At 41.2% G+C, this 25,351-nt stretch overlaps 1 protein-coding gene across 9 annotated transcripts in view; it reads right to left on the bottom strand.

Moving 5' to 3' along the window:
* BBX (BBX high mobility group box domain containing) overlaps positions 1-25,351 on the bottom strand; it is a 142,550-nt gene that overhangs the window by 66,956 nt on the left and 50,243 nt on the right. For 3 of the 9 annotated variants that reach the window (XM_080364099.1, XM_080364102.1, XM_080364100.1), the window contains one exon: positions 10,991-11,088. The exons of the other annotated variants lie outside the window; for them this stretch is intronic. The gene's annotated coding sequence lies outside the window, so the exon portion shown is untranslated. The remainder of the gene's footprint in view (positions 1-10,990; positions 11,089-25,351) is intronic. 9 annotated transcript variants of the gene reach the window in all.

Here is a 25,351-nt window from a genome sequence, read left to right as displayed (position 1 = left end):
GGCTGGATCCCGCAGCTGTGCTGTGCCCAGGCAGCCAGGGAGGGGTGTGGGTGGGCAGGGCCTGGGTGCAGCCTGGGGCAGGGCGACCTCCCATCCGGCTGCCCGCGGGCAGGCAGCACTGCTGGGGTACAGCGAGGGGTACGGGTTTGCCCCTGTGGCTGCTGCTGGGGCGCAGGGGGGGACACAGGTCCCACCAGCCGGGCAGGCACCGCTCCCACCGCGCCGACCCTGCGGGCAAGGGACCGGGCACGTCGGCTCTCTTAGGGCTCCAACCCTCCGGTCACACCGTGTCACCAACCCAGTGTTCTGGGAAGGGGGAAACAGCAGTAAGTACCTGCGGCGGGGAAGAGGAGAAGCCACGCAGGCATCCGGCAGCTCTGCGGAGCGATGCCCTGGGCAGGAGACAGATCTCCGCGGGCACAGGGCAAAGCCGCCGAGGTGCTCGGGGCTCTCCCGGCGCCGGCAGCCGGCGAGCTGGGGTCTGGGGGAGAGGGAGGACGCGGAGCAGCAGCCGAGCGCAGGCAGCAGGTGAAGGGGTTGGAGGTGTTTGCTTCCAAACCGGCCGCTGCCCCGGGGTTCTAAACCGCCCGGGGAGCGGGGGGGCGGCCAGGGCAGGCGGGGAGGGGTAGGGAAGCTCGCACCTAAAGCTCATCCTTTAAAAAGCAAACTTTAAAAAAAAACCCCAAACAAATAAAAACCCACAAAAGCCAACAAACAGAATCCAAACCCAACCAAAACAAAAACTCAAAACCAAACCAAAACAACCCCCCCACACACACACACAACAAGAAGCAGGATGCACCATGGAAATGAACCACCAGCCAGTCCACCCACACAACTCGTGTGCAATTGTCTCTGTGAAGCGGCTCGCCTGGTGCCGTGGAGGGGAAAGCTGCTGGGCTCCCCTGTGCCACTGGGCACGCGTCATCGATGGAAGAGTTCGCCTTATAGAAGTATGTCTGTGGGTGGAAATCACGAACATCTTAATTCAAATGTATTAATGCCTCCAAACAGGAGCCTCCACAGAAGGAAGCAATTTAAACAGTCTGAAGTAGTCAGCCATAGACCTTTTGTATTAACATTATTTTTTCAGATGGGGTGGCTTTCTTTCAGAGTCAGTTGAAAAAAAGCAGCTGTCTGAAGACTCAGATCTTAACCAAAACAGCCCTTTTTTGGCCTTGAATTTAAGTTAGAGCAGGACATTTGCTACTGCAGGACTAATTTCAGCCTTCAGTAGCTGCAGAAACAACAGAACAAGAAACCCCAGGTCACAGCTACACTTATTTCATCAGAACATTAAGGACGCTCCAGTGACACTCCCCTAGCCAAAACTTCCTTTGCAAATGCAAAGGAGCCATGCATTGGGAAACAGCGCCAGGCTTCCCACATATGTAGGTGAGGTGGGTCACCCAGGGGATGGAGACACTGGGACACTTGCACAACTAAACCTGGCCCTACTCCTGGCACTGAAGGAGACAGGACCCATCCAGTCAGAAGTTTTAGCATCCTTTTGCTCCAAAGCAGCATTTCTTTTTGCTCCTCCATCTGCTGCCACAACAGGAGAGCGAACCAACAAACGCAGCAAGGTGAGCGAAATAAATGCCTGAAATTCAAAACACAGAGGAGGCAGAGCCCAACCTACTTCACAAGGCTTCCTCCCACGGAGACGGGGATAATAACAATGCGCTACAAAAGGTTTCTGCTGACGCCAGAGCAATTTATCAATAGCTCACTTTTCCTCCAGGAACACAGAGTAGACTCTGAAATGCAACCACCTCTCAGACAGGAGACGAGTGCTTGTCTGCAGGGCATCATAGACCATAGCAACAGCACAATCCAAAAAACCACCAACTTCTAGCAAGCTAAAGCAGGGCACAAATTTTGATAGAGAGAATAGTTGTCTGACAGCAATGACAACAAGGCTGCAGAACTGAGAGAGCATTCACATACATACCCTGAAAAATTCTGCTCCTGTGTGACTGGGACTACTGGAGCCTGCATGAAGAGCAGCTTTTCTATAAAGACCGCTGTCATTCCTGTGTTCTGCAGTTATTTTAATATTGCTCTAAGATGAAAATTTTTGTGATTCGTTAACTGGATCACCAGGGGTTCCCCTCTAGCTTTTTCAAGTCACAAAATGGTTGATCTCAGTGTAAAAGGCCTCAGGGCCAGTGAGAACCCAGGTAACATGGCCACAGGAAATACTTAATGAATTTCAGGGTGTGGGTACACCCATCAGCTCATTCCCACCAGGGCACCTGCAGTTCAGCAATAGCTTCCTTCCTGAAAGGCCTATCTGGTGAGAACTCACACAGAAATTTTACGTCAAAAAGAGGGATGGCCTGCAGTTCTGCTCACAGCCTTCTGAGGATGAGACCTTCTAAATGGAAAAACAAAACCAACAACACCCCGAGACAAAACAAAAACAAACAAATACAACCCACTAAAAACCCCAATGTTTTTCGACTTGCTGCTCCCAAAGCTTCATATTTATCTTTGATTAATAGGCATACAAACTGCAGTAGGGTCCCGTCACGGCAAGCAGCACAAGCCAAGCGCTTCTGCGCAGCTCGGAGCAACACAAAAGAGGAGCCGTTCCTGCAGCAGACAGCGCAGGGGCAGCGCGCCTGAATGGGAAAATTGTTCAGCTCTCCTTTTCACCTCTTGTTGATTGTGCCTGAGCGTCTTCTGCAAAACTGGGACAATGCGGCTGTGTCCATCGCTACTGTAACCCATTCTAAGGTTTACCATGTGCGTAACGAAGCTTTCATAATAAAATTCAGTCGTAATTACTAGCAGTGTCAGGGGAACCATATACAGCTGTGTGAGCAAATGAAAGAATTAGTCCCCTAATACATATTTAATAGGCCATAAAATATCCTTGCACAAGCAAGTATTATAGTTTGTCCACTTTCACTCTCTTCAACTTAAGTACAATAGGCTGAGACAGCTGTCCGAACAACCCCTTGCAAACAGCTACTACCCACTGCTCCTACGGACGAAGAATCAAATTGATGGCTACAGACAGCATTTACTCAGCTTTGCCCATCTTCAATATTATTAGCTTGGAAATCATATTTATGCAGCTCTCATACATCTCAGAAACAACAATAAAGAGTCTACATGAAAATTTCAAGTAAAACAGGCTTGTGCAATGTTCACTGACAGAAACAGCACAAGATTGACCTGATAAATTCCTAGCTGCTATCATATTTTCTGCAGAATCAAATTGCCACAATCTCCTTCCATCCTTTCCCCCTACCAAGAGATAAAGTGGGTAAAACAAAAAATTACTGAAAAATGAACACCTGGAGTCTCTTCCCTGCCTGAATCCTCTCCTACCAGACTCTGAGTTCATTTCCAAGCTACCGAACTGAAGTAATATCAAATATTGAACCAGCGACACCTTGTCAAAATGTTGTATCTCAAGTCTGACATAAGCCAAGAAAGTAAACAGAATGCCAGGACAGAGCAGAATTTTGTTAAAAAGCTGGATATAAATAAGTGGAAAACAAATAAATTTGCACACAATTATCCATTATACATGTATTTCTCTCCTTTCTAAAGGTAGCATTTTAAGCATCAGGAACAAGCTTTTAATGCAGACTAGATTCCTTAGTGCAGTGGTTTATTCTGATCACAGAAGGAGATACGACTAAAGGAACTTTGACTGTATTTTTGGAAACACAACCATCTCTCAGAACTATGTAGATCCACACAAAATCTTTTGGGGCCTATCAACATTTGTAATAATTTTGAAAGTAGGTGTACTATCTTAATACACAATTTTCAAGTGCCATCTAGTGGTTATTTTCATTTTTATTTCAATTTGGTATTTAAAAATAAATATCCCCACTTTTTAAATGTAAAAAAAAAAAAAGTTTGTTATTTCTATCACTCACTGTTATTTTATTATGTGACGCTTGGTCCTGCAGTGGTAAGTAGATGTTTAAATCAAGTCTAAGTTTAAGCATTCTGACAGACTCAATTGGTCCAGAAAACAGCTGATTTCAGGACTAAGGAATTAAAAGGGAAAAACCCCAACTTATCCATCTAATCCACAGAAACAAAAAACAAGGTATAATTGTCAGTTCATTATTTAGATCTTTTTCAGTACCACTCTAATGATTTATCATGAGAAAATTCTGACATGTTGAAGACTCTGAGTAATTAGGGCCTCAACTAAACGTATGAGAAAATCCTGGAAAATAAAGCATGTCCTAAGCATTCCTCACACCAGATAAAGCCAAAAATCCACAGTGGCATATCAAGAGGATTCTGTTTTACAATCAACCCAAACTGTGATCTTACACAGGCCCAAAACTTTGGTACTCATTATGTCTGCTGACTTATTAGCCTCACACTGTGAAAAATTAATTCAGGTCTTCTGTCTCCCACCTCAAATATCCTCTTATTCACCACATATAGGGAATTAGGCTGACTAGGTAGCCCAAAAAATAGCTAAATGTGGACATGCAATAGAGTGTACCCAAGAAAGCATTAAACTTGTGGTGCACGCCATGCGGACAACCTGTACAGAACACACAGAGCACAGCAAATCCTGAAATCAGCATGCATGCAAAGACACCTATTTGCTTGTATCTTCATCTGGAAATCCCCAGACACAAATATAGAAGTCAGTGTCAGGTAGCCAACCAACCAATGAAAATACCTAGGCTTCTTTACAATGGACCCCTGAGACCCTAAAAGGAAGATGCTATTGCACTTCTGTAACATAATTTGATAGAGCAACAGTAATATATTAATACATATAATTTTGTGTCTATCTCTGTAGAGAAAGTATTAGAACACAGAGTTTGAGACAGACCCTTTAAAGTTAAAAACATACTGTTACCAAATACCATCTTCTGTTATTTCTTTACTGAAAGACTTGTTAGCTACCTTGCTGTGGCAGAATCAAATTCACTGAATAAAAGCTTAGCTGCTCTTCAGTCTGTCTTGATTCCAGATTTCAAAGAACTTCAATAAAAAGTGATTTTTCCAGTTCAGAGGAAAAAAAAAAAAAAAAAGAAAAAAAAGAGCCTGAGAGAGATGAAATCTTGAAAAAAAGAAAAAAGGTCAGAAACAAACTAACAAATTCATGGTCAAACTGGAAAGAGAGCTGCTAAACCTGACTGCAGCCCCTGCTCCCTTCTGCCCTTCCGTCTGGAAGACACAAGATGAAGAAACTGAATAGAAAACTTCTACATTCAGCAATCTTTCTGTGTGCCAGTTACATGGGTAATTACAGAGACGTCATTAAACATCAGAACTGAGATGATGAAGAGCATACGCACGTACCACCTGCTGGTGTACGGTGCTGCCTGAGTGCTCAGGGCCCCTGCCCACCCACCCACCCCCATGCGGGTGGTCGTGGCAGTGTGGACTTTGCTGGGCAACCCCAATGGGCTCATGCTGACAAAACACTCAGTGGACAGTCCTGTGAGCATTTTGCTTTAGACTTGAGCACTGTTGCCCTTTTGTAATGCATACAAACCCTTAAACACACTGTGGAATACACACAGCACAATAATCCATGTACAGGTCCTGGAAAATTTATAGGATAGTCCAGCTACCTCTAGGTGATTAGGTCAAAAGCAATGCAAAGATTTGTAGGTGTAGGAAATCACAAAGCTGCCCCTGAATACAAGAACAGGGCATACAAAAGGCCAGAAAGAGTAATAAAATTTCATAGTGCACATATTAAATAAAAAAAAAAGGAATAAACTATGCTACTTAAAAAACCCTCAGAAGGAAGAGTACGTCTAGCCTCAAAAAGGCAGCCTCAGCTACTCAGCACATTAAACTCCCCTTTAAACACCTATCAAAATAATAAAATTATTTCAAGTCCCACAGTTACATTCTCATTGCCTAAATTGTTGTACTTCACTATTTAATTCATCTATTAAATAAAAATGTGCATTTAATTTGGAAGGCACAAGAGTTTTGGTCTACACAGCTGCTAGTCCTTTTTAGGACAAGACTGTTTTGTGTATTCTCTCAGGTGTGTGCCCACATGCCAGAATGATGTGAAACAAGTGAGCAAAGAACTTCCCCCAGGATGCTGTGCAACACCAAGCATAAGTTTGCTGCTTTTTCGCAGGTGATATGTAGATGTAGGCGAAACATAAGCTAAAATTCTGCATGGTCCTAAACTACTTCATTTGATGGAAGAAGTCTAAAGGTCATACTCATACAGCTTAAGCAAATTAAGAAGAAAAAAAAGACTATTTTTACTGTCTTTCATACAATAATTTTCAAAAATAGTTTAATTGAGAGTTAGATTAATACTAGTACAAATTAGAAAATCCTGTATAGTGGTAAACAATATTCACAAAGATCAGAAGTGTGTAACTTAACACACCCATACTTAAAATGGTTGGCATTTCACTGTAGCATTAGAGCCACATCTCCTGAAGCTCAACAGATGTTGGGCACAAATGACTTCAAATTCCTGGAAGCAAGGAAATCTGTTCTTTGCCAGGGAGGTAGCGTTATGCTGTAAGACATAGATTTCAGTGTTTTTCCCTAGAAATGTCTCTCCTCAAATAAGCTTCAAACTAAACCATCATAAGTAAGCAGGGCTGCGGACAATGCTCCCATTCAAACCATATGCACGCTCACTAATGTTGCAAAAATGCATCACCACCTCGAGTTCTGCTGAACATAACAGTCTCTTTTAAGGAGAAAGAGACTTGGCTTATTTTTCATTCATGGAAAGACAATCACATGATTCAGCAATGTCCACTTCAAAGCTAGATCTAAAGCTAGGAATCTGACATGAGCTGCATGCAAAGGATTTAAGGCAAATTTTTTTGCATTGTTGCCCTTAAGAGTAGACAATTATTAATTTTCACGCACTAACAAACCACTATTTCAAGAAAAGGGAAATACTAAAGACTGCATTCATAGTACCTGGAGGTCTCCAGTCCTGCCCAAGGCAGGCCCAGCTTCACAGCTGGATCATGCTGCTCAGGAGCCCACACAGGGACAGCACATCCACCACCACTTTTGGCACCTGCTCCACCACCCTCATAATGGAGGATACTTTTCCTTATGCTTAAACAGGATTTCCCCTGCTGCAGCTTGTGACCACTGCCTCTTGCCTGGCCTTTCACTGTGCATCTCTAATGAGTCTAGCTCCATCTTCTTCATACTTGTATAGATAGTTGAAGTCAACTGGAGCCTCCCTCAGCCTTCTCAGCTGACACACAACCCGCTTTCACAGCCTTTCCTGGTAAGACATGCTGCAAATCCAAATGCCTTGGTGGTCCCTCGACTGTGGTCACTCCAGTTCTTTGGTCTCCTTTGTATGGGCATTCACAGTCACAGAAGCGCAGAGCAGGAAAACCCCTTCTCTCAGTCTGCTATGTTCTTGCTCACACAGCCCAGCCTGCACCTTGCTTTTGTGGCTTCAAGGTCATGCTGTTGAGTCCTATTCAATTTACTGCCCATTTGGATCCCCAGGTCTTCTCTGCAAAGCTGTCTTCTGCTGCTCTTTTCGTTGAACTTCACAGAGTTCTTGTTAGTCCACTCCAGCTTTCTGAAGTCACCTTGAATGACAGCTCTGTCCTCTGGCATATACACTACGTCCACCAATTTGGTGTCAACTTTGACTTGCTGAGGCTGCACTCCAACCCAGCCTTTGTAATACTAACGAAAATATTAAACTACATTTGCACCAGTATCAGCCCCCAAAGAATATCACCAGTAAATCTCTGCCAGTTCATTGCTGAACCACTGGTTCAGACAGTTTTTCCACACACTCTATAACCCATCCAACCATCCATCCAGTCTGTATCCAGTTTGACTCCAGGAATGCTAAGTGTCAAAAATCCTGGTACCATCGAAGTAAGCAAGGCCCTCTGATCGTCCCTTGCCCACAAGACATTGTCTCCATCACTTCATCTCACTGATCAGGCGCAATTTGCCCATTTAAAAATCCATGCCTGGCTGTTCCCAGTCACCTTCTTGTCCTTTGTGTGCCTGGAAGTGGCTTCCACAAGGACCAGCGCCACAATCCTGGCAGGGACTGAGCTGAGGTGAGCCAGCCTGCTATCTCCCAGATGTTTCTTTGTGCCTTAGAACACTATTAAACACCTCAGGGTCTGATTTCTTCCTCTTGCATGACCCAAGAGAATGAAGACAGTTTCATTTGACCTGTAGCAGCCTGAGATTACAACCATGTTACCATATTCGCCTGCAATTCTAAAAGCAGAAGAGCTGGAAATTCCAGTAGCTGGAGAACAGGTAGCACAGCTTGTTCGGCTCAGCCCTTCCTGTAATTTTTCAGAAAGCTGCCCAATACTACGAATCCAAGTTTGCAAACACCTTTCCCCCACTCAAAAAAAAAAACCAAAAAAACCCCCAAACCAAACTCATTAGATTTAAACATAGAAGGGTATTTTAATTGTGTCTGGAAAAGCTGAGTCCAATTTAATCCAAGCTTTCCTTCAGACTTTATTTTTAAAAAAGGTTGTTTTTCTGTAGGGAGAAGAGCATGAAGTTACCATGATTTGGAGGAAAGCCCTACCAAAAAAAATCTCAAGAGAGGGAGCAACAGAGAAAAAGCAAGCAAGTAAGCTTCCTGGTCAAGTAATGTGTGTAATTTAAGAATTAACAGTGCCCAGCACTCTTACCTTACTCTTACTACTTCTGAACAAATTCTTTCTAAAATCCAGATGTTTACCATCCCCAGAGATCTGCTGTGGGCAACCCAGTTTAGAAATCTGTTGCTCTGCACTCAAGGGCCTAAACATAAGCAAGTCTTTCCTGAAAGTTGAAGTCCCTGATGAGCTGGTAAGCAACTGGACAGACAAACATACAAATTGTTGATCAAAAGCTTACCAGAAACAGTGAAAATGCCCAAGGACATCAGTAAGTGTGGACAAGGCTTTCCAATCCACATTTCAAAAATAACTTGTATACTTGCCACGGTTTGGAGTTTGGTAGGACACAGGTGAAAGGTCTTTTGAATATTCTAGGATTGCTGTGGGATGCATTAATTTGGCAGCAATCTCTGTGATCCATGGGTCTGTCACAAGCCTTAAGTGGTGACACAGGATCTCATTGCAAGAGAATGAAGTCAGCCCACTGATGAATCAAACAAAATCAGCTGAGACAGTTCCTTCTACGAGTAGTCCAGGTTTACACTCCAGGTTTACTCAGGAAGCACAGAAAGGGGTTTTATTTTCTTTTTAAAAGATTTAAGTGGAGGGGCATTCTGAAACACAAAAAAAGCCTCTCAAACCTGGCTGTGGATCCTTGCTTATTAAAGCCCAGGCTCTTACAAAGCCCTCTCAGAATGGGTGGATTTCATGCGTATGTGACTGCAAACACATACCATTCATCATGCAGTAACTCAGAAACCTCCATCTTTGACATACTGAGTGGACCTTTGTCTTTATCTTCTGATGCCCATTCACAATGCGATACAACCATTTAATAAATCACAGTCTTAAAAAAACCCAAAACCTCAGTTAAAAAGCTCTTAACATACCAGCCAACAAGCAACAACTTACTTAGTCTCTCATCACTCTCAAAAAATTATCCCCATGTGTACCCAAAATTTTCTAAAGCTGGGAAACAGATGGCTTTCTCTTGAACACTTTGGGTATCAATAATGACAGGCTACTGTGGACAAGAAAATACTCATTAGGCAGCTTACTGTTCCTTGTTCTCCCGTACACAGTACATCCTACAACCTATGCTATGTTCATTGTCTATGACCTGAGTTCCTTCACTGATTAAAACTGTGACATGATGGTAAGGGAAAGATGCAGACTTAACTGTGGATGTGCCAGGTTATTTCATCAGTCCTACCTTCTTCATGTTACTATATGAACTCAGTAGGGGGACTCCTTTGCTTCAGTGGACTCCAAGGACTTTTTTCCGCGTCAACAGTAAGAGAGTCCTGAATTCCTGCTCCTTGGAAAACACCACAGCATCCTCATGAAGTTATGCTGCAGACAGCTTAAAAATTTCCTCCTGACTGGAAAGATTTTCTCTGGAATGTGAGAAGTGGAAGATGAACTAACACCTCTGTGCTTCAATGTCTTTCCTGCTTTTCTGTTTTCACTGCGTCAGATTAAATAACTCATCTTAGTCTTAAAAGACTAAAACTGGATTGTGAAAACTGGCTTTTGCTAACTCTTTCTGACACTGGCATTAAATACTCCAGTTTGCCTTATATCACGGTTAAATTATGACAAGTCAAACATTTGGCTGAAGCTTAGGAAGAGCAAATGAGTTCTCCTCATTGTAAATATTCTCAGTACAAGGGCAAAGTCACCTCAGATGAAAAAGTATGCCACTTCCAAAGTCAATTATCTTTAATTCATATTTGCACTGCACAGAGATAGCATGAAAAAAATCCAAGAATGTGAAGGCTAAGTACTCGGTACTCATTTACATGTTGAATATTTTCTTGTAAAGAAGGACAACTCAAGACCACCCACAGCAGCAATAACAACTTGCAGTAACAACACAACCAGCCAGAAAGCTGATTTAAAGAAAAAAGGCAAAGGAAAAAAAAATGTAGGAAAACATTTGACGTAGGCACTTCTAATGAACACTGAGGTCTGGAAGGAGAGCACTAACACATAAAACACAGGTTCCCTCTGCTGCCAAGTCCCATGGCCCGGGATTCAGCTCTTTGTGCTCATTATGAATATAAAAAGCGTGGAAAACAGCTGCCTTTTCATTTGGGGTTTTGTTGTTGTCAGCTATTCTTTTTTAATAAAGCCTTTTACACCACAATAATGTGAAGTAAAGTTGTAAACTGGAAGAGCTGCAGTCAAAAACTGTGGTGCCACAAGCAGAGGATCTCAGCCTGCACTGTTTCATTATATCTTCTTTTGGCAAGGTTTTCTGGAGAACCACAAAGCACCAGAGGCCCATAAGAACTGAAAGGAGAAGTCCTTTTAGTAATATAGATTATTTTAACTTTGGGTTCTCATTTTCCTTCCATTAGCACCTATTTAAAACTCACGTTTCTTAACCAAGACTCAAAGAAGAAGTGGCTTCATGAAAAAATCTCCAACAGTCTGGCTCCAGCTGGGTGGTGAAAACTGCTTCTGTAGTTCTCCACTGGAAAAAACAAAACAATAAACCTCCAGCCAACATAAAAAAAGCCATTTCACAAGTAAGCCACACCTCAAACAAGATTGGATAGCTAAGATTACAGGTAGGCATTATAGGTTTTATCTTCATATCTTTATGACCACAGAGAAACAAAGAGAGGAATATTGTTTTTCCCAGTTCTTTTGATCACTACTGAGGATATTTGCTGATCGTTTAATGCACGAAAAATTGAGTTTTTATGAATGCCTAAAAAGTTTTTTAATGAGCTTTATAAAAATGTATTATTATGCCTATGCAGGGATTTCTAGATGGAAATACAGATACATATTTAGGCAAGATATATCTGCCTCTAACTATGTATACATGTTAGGTCATAAACTGAAGGTTTTACTCTGCCACCGGCTAAGGAGAAACTGCAGCTGTGCCTGCGGATAAGTCAAAATATAGTTTACTGAAATGAAACTATCAATACAAAACTATTCCTGTAAAAAGAACAACAGCATATGGAAGCCCCTTCCTCTAGGCTTAAGGACTAGATCTCTTAGAGTGGAGGAGAATTTCCTGTTTTCTCTGTTGAATGGCACAGCAATGACATGAAGCTTTGCCATCTTAACAACCATTTGCTGAGCAGTCAATTATCAATGTCAGAGTAATTGTAAATGATACAATAAAGTCATAGTTTGTGGAATATTTCCTATTTACTCTCATTTTGGTTTACTTGAGTATGGTAAATCTGCCTTTAGTTTTTCTCCTCCAAAGCCAAGTAAACTCTCCCTTCTGTTTGCATCAGGAACCAAAGCAGGTTTTAACTACAGGGCAGAAAAGTAGCAGCCACCCTCCACTTTTTCACCTTCCTGCAGGGAACTCACTTGTTGCCGCAGGAAAATTATTTGCCCATCAACCCTCCCCCAAACTTTGCCTTCCTGTGTAACCTCACCTAGGTGTTCCTGCTCTGGCAGGGGGATTGGACTAGATGATCTTTCGAGGTCCCTTCCAATCCCTAACATTCTGTGATTCTGTGATTTCACCCATCCCCTACAACCGAGAGGAGCAGAAGCTGAAAGGACAGGACACCAACCGTCCTCTGCCAATGAGAGAAGAAGTAATGAACACCCCACACTGCACCCAAACAACAACCAACAAGTCTTCCTTGCTCCTGCTGTGTCCTTATGAACACAGCTTTATTTGAAAACGGCCAGGTCAATGCAGAATTCACCACCTCAGAGCGTTTCTTCAATCACACTACCTCCTGGCCAGTGAGCGGCTTTAGCCACCTGCATTGCTGCCTGTAGCCTCTGTAGGGCAACACGCTGTGTTAGACATACCAGGGAGCTGAGCAGCACTTCAGGCCCTTCTCGAGGGACGTGAGGGGCCGCAGGAAGGTCAACATGGGTGCCCTTCCCATGTCCAAGGATGACACCTGGCCCAAAACCACTAGGAGAGATGTTGCTATTTAAGTGTTTCCTCTATAGCTGATAAAAGAGTATGTGTGTGGAGAGGGGGGATGGATTTATTAGACAGCACACCTTGGAGATCATATTTTTTTGTAATAAAAGCTGCCACCACTTATTGTTGTGCAAGTAACAGTACACTAAATATGTTAAGTGTCTGCTAGTACTCAGAGGATGTCTCCTGAAGTACCAACATTATGTTAGGTCTTTGTCTTACAGAGAATTGTAGACTTGAATGTACTCTGTTCAGCTTCAAAAACTTCTTCAGAAAGCAGTATAATGCCCATCTCTTTTTAATAAAAAGACTGTACATTTAAGTAATTAATTTTTTTTCCTTGACATTCATGAAAAGAGAACAATATTCTTACACACAAAACTATAAACAAGCAATGCCTGCAAAAACCACCGCACACAAAATAAACCAACCTCACAAAGACATCTCTCTGGAGAAGAGATAAAGGATCCAAACAAATAAAAAGTCCTAAAGTCTCGATTATGTTATCAGAGAAACCCCATAAAAATATACAAGGTTACACCAAGTTTAGACTCAGAAGTAATTTAAATCAGCATTCAGGAGAGATGGGAATACAGACAGACCATTACTGAACTACTGACACGTTTGTATTCAAAGAGTTTTCTTATTCAGACAATTTCAGATGGTGCCTTCAGTGCTGCATGGAAAAGCAGCTTTTACAATTCAGATATCAACCCACAATATCTGCACCTGGCTGTGGAAATGAAATCCTACAAAACAGAAAGATCCAAAAGGAGTGAAAAGCTTATATGATGCCTGAAGAGCTCTCCTGAACTGCTCTATCACATTATTCTGGAGCGTCTCTTCAACATACAGAGTCCCCAGCAAAGCCAAAGACAAATAAGATAGGATAAAGAAGATAAGTGCATTGAGGTTTATAATTTCATATTTTGTAGACTCTACAATATAACTGATCATCCTGGATGCATTATTATTGCCTTGAATAGGTATTTAGTGAAGAAAAACTGACTTCTGCTGATTTTTTAACTCCTGCCTGATAAAGTTCAAATGCAGTTTTTATTGCTTTGCACAATAAAATCATATGGGAATGCAGACGGTGTTTTTAAATTGTCTGACCAGAGAAAGTAAACAATAAGTAAATAGTCAGAAATCAAACTTTTCATTCTGTTTTATTATATATATATATAGCGAAATAATGTCTAAATTGAAACAGTTGAGATACAGTTTAACATGTACAACTTTTGGATTTTGTGGCTCTATCAAGCTTGTTTATTTTGCTAGTATACACATATTTACAAGAATTGGGAAAGGGAATTTTTACCCTCATGAAGAGAGAGAGAGATATACTCTTCTGAATTATTGTTTTATGACATGAATACCTAGCTAGATCCATCTCAGAAGACCATTTATGCTGCAGCCTGCTAGAGCTCAGTGACAAGACACACTGTATGCAAGCTCTACATCAAATTAGAGGCCAGTTACATCACTCAGTGAGTGTTCAGTATTTGACATTTTACTTTCTCCAGGTTCCACATAATGTTTCATAGGCCATTACAGAAATTCAAATTATCAAACAGACTTCTAAAATTTCCTACTTGTTTAAGCTGTGGAAGTTCCTTTACATATACAAGAATAAGCCCTTACTTACATAGGAACTCGCATTAGTAAATTTAAACCAACTCTGATGATTCCAGTCCTTATTTCAGTCTAAGAGTTGTTTATTCTCAGCTTAGGCTGGTTCCTCAACAGCACGAAGCTCAGAGGATGCCAGGGGAATAAAGCTGTTCCAAACACTGGAATTTACATCCATGACACGCACATTGTGTCACAAACCCCAGACTGATTTCTGATGAAAGAAGCCACAAAGCTGAAGTACCACAAGATGAGTCATTTAGAGAGTTCACCACTTTGATTTAGATTAAACGGATTTATGAGCTTAGAAACAGTACTAAGTTACTGCAATTTGAGTAGCTGAGCTGTGTAGCTGATCATACACGTGCACTTTAGCCTACATCAAAAGCCAGCTAGGTCAAGCAGATTTTTTGGCTTAAGAAAGTCAAATGATAGGAAATTTGAATGGAGGATGAAATATGAAAGGATATTTGTAGAGTCTACCTACTTTACCTCACCACTCGGACAAGAGAATTCCAGTGGAAGCAGACAGTTACCAAACTTTCTGCTGAAACACATCCTTGACCAGGTCTGCAAGGTCCATCCCACCAAAGCAACAGGCTGGTGTTCATACCACAACACCCACCATGTACCCACGCTCCAGAGACCACTGTGACCATACAGAATTCTCCATGTGTAGGGGGGGAAAAAAACCCCAAAACCAACATGCACAGTGTGTCCTACCACAGATCTGGCCACGCACCCAACATGTAATGGCCACCACTTAATGCATCTCTGACGATACAAGGGGGACACAGCAGCAGCCAGCAAGCGACTGCAGTAGGCTGGCACCACTATAGTAATGGAAAGCTATCCTACTACAGCCAAATTTTAAGACACAGGTTTTTTAAGAGACAGGTTTGCAGATGAGTGGCATTACCTAATCCATGACTGAACGTGCTGTTAAAAGGCTCAGACACAGAATCAGTTGCTGGCCAGATACTGGTCATCCAGCTCACCATAACTCAACCAAGCTGCTGTCCAGAGTCAAAAGCAAACAAGGATGGTCTGAAGCTTGACATGTGCCCTACACTCCTCAACTTCTGCACAAAGGAAACAGCACAACACTGGAGGCTAAATTTAAGACAATATTAAATAATAATAAATAAATAAATGTAAGTTGGAAGAAAATGGGGAAGCAGGCATCTTCCTGAACAGTGAGATAGTATCAGATGCCACAACTAACCACCACACTGATGAGTCTTGTTACCTGTTTTAAGTCACAGGTCACAACCTCAGCAAGGTCCCCTTCTCCAGCTGACTACACCGTTTCACAGTACATAAACGATCTGCCCCATGTTATGGATGAACTCCTTGTGCCCCTTAAGCTTTACAAACTGTTACCTCTGGCTTGACAGGAGTAAAATTTACTCACCTTCCCATCACAATTCCTGGATGAATGGTAACTACTGCTAAAACCAACACTAACTAGAATAAAAAAATAAAGTATTCACCTAATCTCTAGCAAATATATTATTCCCAGCAAAGTTGTTATAGTTTGGAAGCACTGCAGGCCAGAGGTGCCTGCCCAAGCCTGGGGACAACATGTGCTCCAGAGTCCCCCAGACTCAGGTGGCCACTGTCTCCACGGGAAACAGAAGCACCACAGAGACGCAAGTAACCATACATGGAATGGCCACTCCAGGACGCTGCTTACCTGTGTGCTTAGCATGGAAACAATTAATGTGTTAAATACTCTCTACTTTTGATGGGATAAAGTATGGGAAATGTCACCGAGCCAGCGAGAGCTGCAAGCCAACCCGCAGGTGTGTCCCTACAGCCCACAACCTTCAGCCTCACAGCAGCGGCTCAGTCCCATCTACCAGCTCACTAAGAGCTGCTGATCTGACAAACATCATCCCCTATGACAAAGCCTTTTTGGAGTGAGCTGTACAATACCAAAACTTTCAATGTTTCACATATGCTCTTTTCCAAACACTCAAGCAACATAACCCTTGGCTAACAACCTCACAGCTCAGAGTATCTGACACTTGTGTGTCTGATACAGAAAGCTATACAAATAGTAACCAACCTCTGAACTGGAAAAGGCTCACAAAGAAGCTAAAGATATGAGAACTATCCCAGCTAATCACATTATATGTTATGATCCTGGGCATATTTCAGGTTTACACAAACCAGAAAACATAATTCCTCCCAATCTGTCAGTGGCTTATCCACATGGACCTTCTCTGAAAATCAAACAAGAGGGTGATACAAGTGTGGAAAGTGTCCTTCACCATCACCTCCCAATGGATCCCAAGTTTTGCCTGGTAACTCCTAAGAGACTCTTAATTTTATGAGACTGAGGGAAAACAAACCAAACCAAACAACTAAACTCAAAACCAAACACACAAACAAAAAACAAAACAAAACCCACTAGAAAACAAAACAACAAAAAAAACCCCACAACACAGAAGCATCCACACATCCGCCAGAATTACAGCAGGTTGTTGCTGGCTGAAGAGGGAGACAGGGAGATAGGACTGAAGATAATGGGTTTATCCTGAGTTTCAAAATACATTTTCCTTCTTTCTTCACAGGTTTCCCTTTGAGGGGAACAGGGAGAGTGATAAAAGGGCTGATCTGATGATACCCAATTGATAACCAATTTCAAAAGGAAAAACGTAACTTTCATAGGTTAATTCCGCTTACACCCCCAAATCAAGTCACGCAACAGAATTTCCAGTTAAGACAAAGCTTGGCATAAGGCATAATGATTCCTAACATTATCCATATGAGCAGAAGTTACTTTCACTTGAATGTTTATGTATCTTGGACAAGTTTGTAAACATGGCTGTGAAAAGACAGTTGAAAAAATAGTGGTATATCTTTACATGTGCTCCTGGGCTCTTTCAGACTACTCTGAACTACTGGAGATCAACCTCATTTTTTTAAGCCAACATATGAGACCTGCTCCCAGAGACACAATGCAACGGAAAGGGGTGGTTGATAGTGCATGTGTTTGCCTGTGAACTGGACACAGCAGAGCCACATAATTGCTATAAATGCTGGTACTGTTATGGAACAACTTCTGAGAGCAAACAGCAAGAGCTCCCCAGTTTCCCATGGGGGAACACATTAACCATGAAACGAGTACCTGCACACTGGCAATGAAGTTAGTGAGAGACCAGGGAGATGCCTGTGCATGAACACCTGAAGCATGGAAAGACAGGTCCTGAAGAAGTATCAGTCCCTGTAATTTCAACACACTTAGCATGTTCATTTTCTTGTCCTCCCCAGTGTAAAATATCTCTATAATCTTGTACAGTACCTGATATTTATTTAGTACCACATATACATTACTGTCCAGTGAAAAGCTTCTGGGAACTGTAAACAGATAACTGTCAACCAGAATAAGGCCAATTTTAATTCCATTTAACCAATTTATTTTAAGTCTCCAAGTGTTCCCAAAAAGGCAACCCTCACAAGCAGCTGTAGATCATCAGCATAATCTATAGTCTAACACATTTTGCACTGAAAAAATGTTTACCTAGAGTATGAAAAATTTAGTGCAAATGAAAGTTTATCATTTGATGATACCAGAATACCTGAATGTAATGATATTGTTCGTTCTCCTGAGCAGTCCTGATTCACCCAAGTTTCATAATTACCTAGAAATATTTCGGAAAACTAGAAAAAGAAATTAGCAAAATATTAAAGTCAAGTCTTCAGTAAGGAGGGGAGAAACACACATCCAGCTTCTTATAGCTACACAGAGGACAGTCAGAGCGAGGCAAGAGAACACAACCACGTGAAAAGCAAGAGCTGAGCGGTCCAGGGAACCACAAAACAGAGGAAAAAAAAAAGAGGAAAACAGGAGGGCAGAGGTAGAAAGGATGACAAGAAGGATCCAGAAAAGACAAGCTGAAATACAAGTGTCAATTTCGTCTTCAAAAGCCTTTGTAACTTCAAGTGTTTACTCAAATGATGGTGTCTTCATGATATATCTCGCAACAGACAATCTCTTCAACAAACATCTTCTGAACACTGCCGTGGCAGCTCCTATCAGCCAAGCACAACACAGCCGTCTAGCATCACCTTCAAGTATCATAATTTTGATCTAAGTATGCTCTACCTGCCATTGTTCAGGCAACTGGTAACACGCTTATAAGTGAGAGGAGGTGGGAAAATAGCTGCCATTTGCATATATTATTCTTAACAGTTACTCATCTCACATTTTAGCCTTTATCAATGAGCCACACAAATTTAGTGTCCATTCACCCAAGCTGCGGGAATTACTCAGCTGAGAAACAAAGACAGAAAACAGAGGATGTTAAACGAGTTCTTTGTACTAAAATGAAGAAATCCTACCGCACTTGAAATCTTATGTGCCAACAATGTGCATGTCCTTTGCTTGGGCTTTGTCACACATTGCAACCCACAACAGGTCTTTGCCAAACCAAGAGGTGCGCTTGCGGCACTGCTCTTTCCCCAGGGCCCGTGCTGCAGGATGTTCACATCTTTGCACTAGAACAGCTGAAAATGGAAATGCACCGATAGAGTGTGAGCTCAGGGAAAAAGAGAGGTAAGAAAAGGCCTTTTTGGTGCTGTTGCTCTCATCTATCAAGATACTTGTACTATTAATAAGGTAAGTAGAAGATGCATGTCTTATGGAGAGAACGTCGTAAGACCAGAGGAGATTCCAGGTAAACGGGACTGAGTCGACAACTGTATGATTTCAAATAGAAGTCATTACGAACTCTATAGTTTGGTATCTAACTCTGAAGCTTCAAGGACTCACACTTGGGAGATTTTTTTCTTAACAGAATCATTAGGAGTTACTTTAAAGTCTGGAATTTTAAAGTCAAGAACTTAAATGAACATAATTTTAAGAGCTGAACCTTTAAAACAGTCATGAGATACCACGAAACCCATGAAAGGAGGAGCTGTTAATAGCAACATCCCTTTGAAGACTATTTTTGTGAATTCCTGTGTATGAAAAGGAATTTTATCACAAATAGCTAATAATCTCCTCCACCCGGCATTCTTATGCCAAGTAGCAGCACACTTAATGTCTCTATCAACTAATCAAACTGCTAACACCATTGCTAAATAAACCTCTTACTAAAATATAGGTACATCCCAGATGTTCTCTTGCTGTTTTTGAAATCAGAGATAACAAGCAATAAAACAGTTATGTTTATGATCCACAAGACAATGTTGAGTAAATTATTTCTGTTACTGTATTTTATTAACATACCTGCCACTGGAGGATAAAAAAGGAAGGTGCAGCCAACACAAGGAAGTGGGCATGGAATTCTAAGGCTGGGAGAACGTTGCTTTTTATTAATCTCAATGTCATTTAAAAGAAAAATACTAAAGCCATTAATTGTAAGGTATTTCCTACGTTGAATCTTAAAAACAAGAAGTCTGGTTTTATTCTCTGTTGGTACTATGCCACCTCCTATACCAGGGTAAAATGCTTCCTACCTGCATGGTAGACCAGTCTTCAAACTTCATACTGGGAAAAGAATTAGAGATCTAATGCCATAATGGTGATTTTGGCTCCAAATATAATTTCTATCTGCAATATTCTTGTGTTGGTTCACTGAAAGGGGAATTTAGTGGACCCAGTAGACGTTCAGCACAAAACATATGCAAATGCACAATTTCTATGAGGTAATGTACACACAAAGTGCGAGATGGAAGGGAATAAAGCTTGCCTACTGATCTCGTCAATGTTATTTCAAATAAATCAGAGCAAGCAAATTTCAGAGTACTGCAGCAATTCAGAAAACGCAGCAACAATGAAATCCTTAATGAAGTTTCTTTAAAATTTAAACAGTAATTTTTCTATTTGCTTTATTAAAAAAAGAATGCATCAAAAATGTTTCTTTTCATTAGGCAACTATTTCTACTTCTTTGGATCTAATTAACTATTACTTTGCAGCTACTGATTTATTCAGAGAAGTACAAGTCTGCCCTCTAGTGACTACAATAGCCAAATTAAGTCCCACAAAAGAAATATCTTCCCCCTGCCCCAGCCTTTAAGCTTTAAACATTTGAATCCTGACATGTTCCGTCAGTAAGATAAGGTGGGACAGACAAAAAAAAGCATGTAAGAAATGCATGTAAAACATGTAAAGATAAGTTTATTATTTGTTCTCATCAAGAAAAAAACTAAGCAAGTCCGATTGGTTTTTTTCTTTGGTACCAGGGAACCCACATGGTTTGCTAGAGGAAGGCGAGGAAGGCAACAAACAAAAAACTGAATCTTACAAGAAGGTGTTGGGCTGCATGGAATGCCTAACACATGCAAACTGCTCTAAGCAAGAGAGAGACAGTAAAAGACACAAAATCAAACAAGCAGAAAACCCCAAACATACACACAAAACCCACAAAAAAACCCTGATCAACCTGCAAGTGGGATTTGCTCTTTTTTTAGAATCCAAAAGGAAACACACAAATTCAAACACCAGAAAAGGAGAAGAGAAAAAATGGCTTTTCAAAGGGAGTATGTGTTTGATTTGAGGTTGAATCAACTGGGGAAAAGGAAATTCTCTCTTCCCAAATTATAACTATGTATTGCAAAAGCAAACATTTGGCATCCCTAAGTTACAGGTTAAGGCCAAGAATGTTAAAGCACTATTGGATGAGCCATTTCTTCAGGTGTCCTGCAGGAGATTACTGAGGAAACAATTATTGAACCCCAACCCTCTTAAAGGTCCTCCTCATGCAATGCAATGCACTTGGAAGGCTGAAAAGCCACCCTGCAAATGGAAACAGACACACCTCCACTCGGGCGGTCAAATCAGACAGCTCTATAGCTTGCTGTGTGGTATTTGGGAAAGTGGCTTTTCATACCCCCTAATATTCTACATTCAACTCAGACACACAGACTTGGAAAGCTGGATGGATGATTATCCCCTCAGCATATCACAAATTCTTGAAATCCAGTGGTTTCTGCTTTCCTTCAGAGGAAAAATGACAAAACTCACAGATGCAGAGGAATGTTTAAAAACATAAGTTGCACACATGGAAATGAAAAACCATGACGTTGAAAAAACATCCTTGCCCAACTTCATTGAAAACAACACAGTGGTAAGCAACCTCTGTTCTGGCATGCCTGTTTCTTTCTTAAACGATTGGGATTGGCCCTGTGCTGGAATGAGAAGGTTCAGCTGCCCGCTGTACTGCTTGACATTCAAGAGTTTAAGATGAAGCTGTAATACACCTTACAAGCCATATTCATTATTGCACCCCAAGCCATTTGTAACATAACTATCTAGGCAGTTGAAAATGTCTTCCTCATCTGCTGAGGAAGGACCAGCGTGTATCAAAGGCTGATATGGAAACTCTTGACCTACTACTCTAGTAAAGTGACCGGCACAAAGCAAACTCCCTGGCCAGATTTTGATGGAACCATGAAGATATTTAGAGAAAAACACCGGGAAGTGCTCAGATTTAACTTTTATAACCTCAGCACCTGGAGAGGCAATTTCAAGCCTCCTATTCAGTGTGCAAATACAAAAATATAAGTTACTTACTATAAACATGTTTGTATTTTATAAATATATACACACATATACAGCCTGAACAAACAAGAAACTGTAAAGTAAGGAAATTTAAGCTGTCTGTGAAATTTGTTATACTTCTACTTCATACTTTACAAGACACTTTTTTTTTGTTAAATTGTCCAGTACTCCTGTGCACAACAGCAACCTACATGTCATTTAATCAATCAATCAATACACTGATGTCGCATTAATTCTGCAAACAGTACTAACGAGGGACATTTCAACTCCAGTACAGCCACATACATACTCCTTCATTACTCTGAACAATACTCATTTCAATATCTCAGCTGGATTTCTTTATCTGCTTGCACTTCAACTGGATCGTCCAAAATTAAGAACTTTGGACTGCCAGATTGCCATTTACTATACAAAATGGAGAAAGTATAAATGCACAATACTGCACTAGGAGTAAATATCCTTTCCCTACGTACGTGCTCCTAAAAGCAGTGATGTAAAACTGGTATTTTTTTTCTGACTCAGCACATGACCTCCCTGTCAGTGCTCACTTTAAGGACAGTTTTATTAGTTCTTAGCCCCACTGCCACCGCCGAGCCAAGAGAACGAGGAGGGGATGAGGAGCTGGCAGCCGCAGCTCTGCGCCACTGCCCACTGGGTTCTGTGTGCACCACCAGCTTCAGTGCGCAGGAGCCGCTTCCCCTTCTCAGCCCCACAGGACACAGCAGAGCTGCCAGGCAAGGCAGAATCCGGGCCTAAAATTAACTGCATCGAGCACGGTAAAAACCCAGGAAGAACCCAATTAACTCCGCTACCCCAGGCTGCGCGGAGCAGGACAAACAATGCGCATTCCTGTCGTTCTTCCAGCTTTTGCACTCGGCAGATTTGTCACAGAAACCCCATAACTCGCCTGCGGCCTGACAAGCCTTTTTCATGAGATAACGCTGAATTTACCGGGAATTCCTGAGCCACGTCTTCCTCCCGCTGGTGTGCTTCCTGAGTCAGTCCACACACCGGCCACCTTCAAGTCACACTTGTAGATTTGCAGAAGCGTTTCAGTGGAATAGACAGACAGACAGGTGTGCAAAATCGCAGCAGCACTCCTACATCTCGAACTACAACCACGCCATTTAATAAGCTGAAGTAACAGTGGCTCTACATGTTTAGTGCTTGGGAGTACAATTTATCTTTCAGGGCTCCTTTGTGCTACATTAGGCTCAACAGGATCCTTACCTTTATTCAACTCTCTTTTAATACTGAAAACAAATTGGAAAAGCAAGTATATGCCCTCAGAACAGAAAGAAAATAATTAATTATTAAATCTTCTGCATTGTTTTGGTTTTATATCATCTGACAGACTTTAGTATTAAGAAATTAGAGACTGGAAAACACTGAAAAGAAAAATTATGACTATTAATTCTTCTTAATCCTACAGAACACTTAAATACTGAATGATGATGCATGAGGGGGGAAAAAAAGGAAGTATAAAAAAAGGTTAAATTCCCTCAGTCAACACAACCTTGAAGGAAAACAAACCAAAACACTAAACCAAAAAAGCCCAGCCCACCCCATAAACCACAGTGCAGCAAAACACTCAACACTAAAATACCTTTTCCTACATTGCAGCTGTCAAGTTTCAAAAAATCATCTGCAGTAGCTACTTCTATTTTCACACCTTGTGATCAAACAGATTAGAAAAGACAGTCTAAATAAGGGGCCTGGATATTATCAAATATATATATACACCTGGCATTTAATATTAGGAAATTATTTTGTCCCCAATATGCTATTCCAGTATCAGCCAACAGCTTTGTAGTCTCTTATTTCCTAATGTACAAAAATAAATACAATCTCAGAAGTGCTGCCCCAACAGTTATCTTCAAGTTTTATTGGACAGACTTCCCACAGAAGCCCTGAAGTAGAAAAAGAAAGTCAACAACTTAGAGGCTTATGCACTCCAAGAATCTGGAAGTCACAGAAATATGTACCAAACAATCTGCAGGAAAAAAATATTCTTCCTAGTTAGTTTAGACAAGACTTGTTTTACATGAGCTCTACATTTATGCACATCACTGTGGATATTTCAAAGACTGTGTGTGTACCCTGTGACAGGCTTTCTATTAAAGCCAGTAGCTATACACACTGACCAGCAGAATTAATTCACATACGAAAAGGGTTACGAACAAAGTAAACTCCAGGAAAATAAAATTATCCTTTTACAAACCTATCTAGTGTGTTTGTATCCACATTTTCAGTATATCAGCTCCGATAGGGCAAATGGTCTCACTGAAGAACAACACCCAAGTAAGATTTCTGATCCAAACTAATGTGAAGGAAAATAGGGGCCCTCACAGTGAGGCTGCCTTCTTCACAACCCCTCTTCCGTCAGATTTTGTCTCAAAATGGGAGGCAATGCATTTAATTTAAGGAAATAAATATATTCTATGTATGATTACAAGTCCACAAAGGTGTATTTAAAACCAGACGTAAGCGTTTTAGAACAACACTGTTTTTTCAAGGTAAAAAACAACCCCAGTTGTTTTTCGTGTTTCATCCCAAGAACACAACATTAAAACTATACCACAGTACCAAGTTTTACGCACAAATTGCATAAACTTGCTAGAACGTATAGATTTGCAATGCTCTGTGATCTTTGATAATTTTCACCCAAGTGTGCCTTCAGTTACATTTTCAGTCCTTTCCTTCCTCTTCAGGTCCATGGAAGTTACACAGAAGAGGTAATAGCTCAATTTTGAAGGCAGCCCTCGCACAAATTTGGGTGCAGCAAAAAGGTGGTGCACTGTGATGGCAGCATCAGCTTATTGGGAAGAAACCAGGTAGCCCTTGTGTCTATGTAGGGTCTCATGGTTTTCTCAAGTGTTCTTCTATTTAAATACAGGAAAATGGACCTGTTTGGATGCTGGTCAGTGATGGTGCCCACCCCTTGTGGAGCCACTGGCATGAGGAGAGAAATCTTGAAGGAAATATATTCTCTTAGCAGGCTCCACACCACAGTTTTCCCAAATGGTGGCTCTTAATTAAGGAAGTTTTTTTATGTTTAGTGCTGCAGGTCATAAGTGGCTTTTCCTGCAAAAATCAGGAGGCTGTGCAAAACTACACAGTGCTGAAGGTCATGAGAGGGCTCTATTCCAAAATCTAGTCATCACCACAGCACCTGCAGCCCATTCTGACTTTCTGGAAAATAAGGGACAACACCAGTAAACTCCTCTGTGAAGAGTCCCAGTAATGCAGCAATAAAGAACATTAGGTGTCAGCTAGGGATTACTATTCACATTTTTGTTTCAGTACTATACAATAGAAAGTGGTCCTAGATTTACTGCAGGAGTAGCTATTTATGATGTAAATAATTTAAATAGTGATTAGTTATCCAAAGAATAGTTTCACCATAACAGACAGTGGTCAGTTACAAATCGCTTGGAAAAACAATTCATACTTACAAAGGATGGAAAAAAAAAAAAAGAAATCCACAAAATTTTTTTAAGAAATGAAGAAACGTTGATGTCTTAGTTTCTTCATCATTTTGTGCACTAAGCGAGACAAGTATTTATTTTAATATGTAATTACATATAGCATGTATATAGGTACTTTCTTCTCGCCTCATAAAAGGCATTTAGAGATACCACAGAGGTGTTTCTTAAACAACATTATTAACGAAATGG

Source organism: Nesoenas mayeri, assembly GCF_963082525.1.
Source record: "Nesoenas mayeri genome assembly, chromosome: 1".
NCBI lineage: Eukaryota > Metazoa > Chordata > Aves > Columbiformes > Columbidae > Nesoenas > Nesoenas mayeri.
This window is presented reverse-complemented; position numbering and strand designations above follow the sequence as displayed.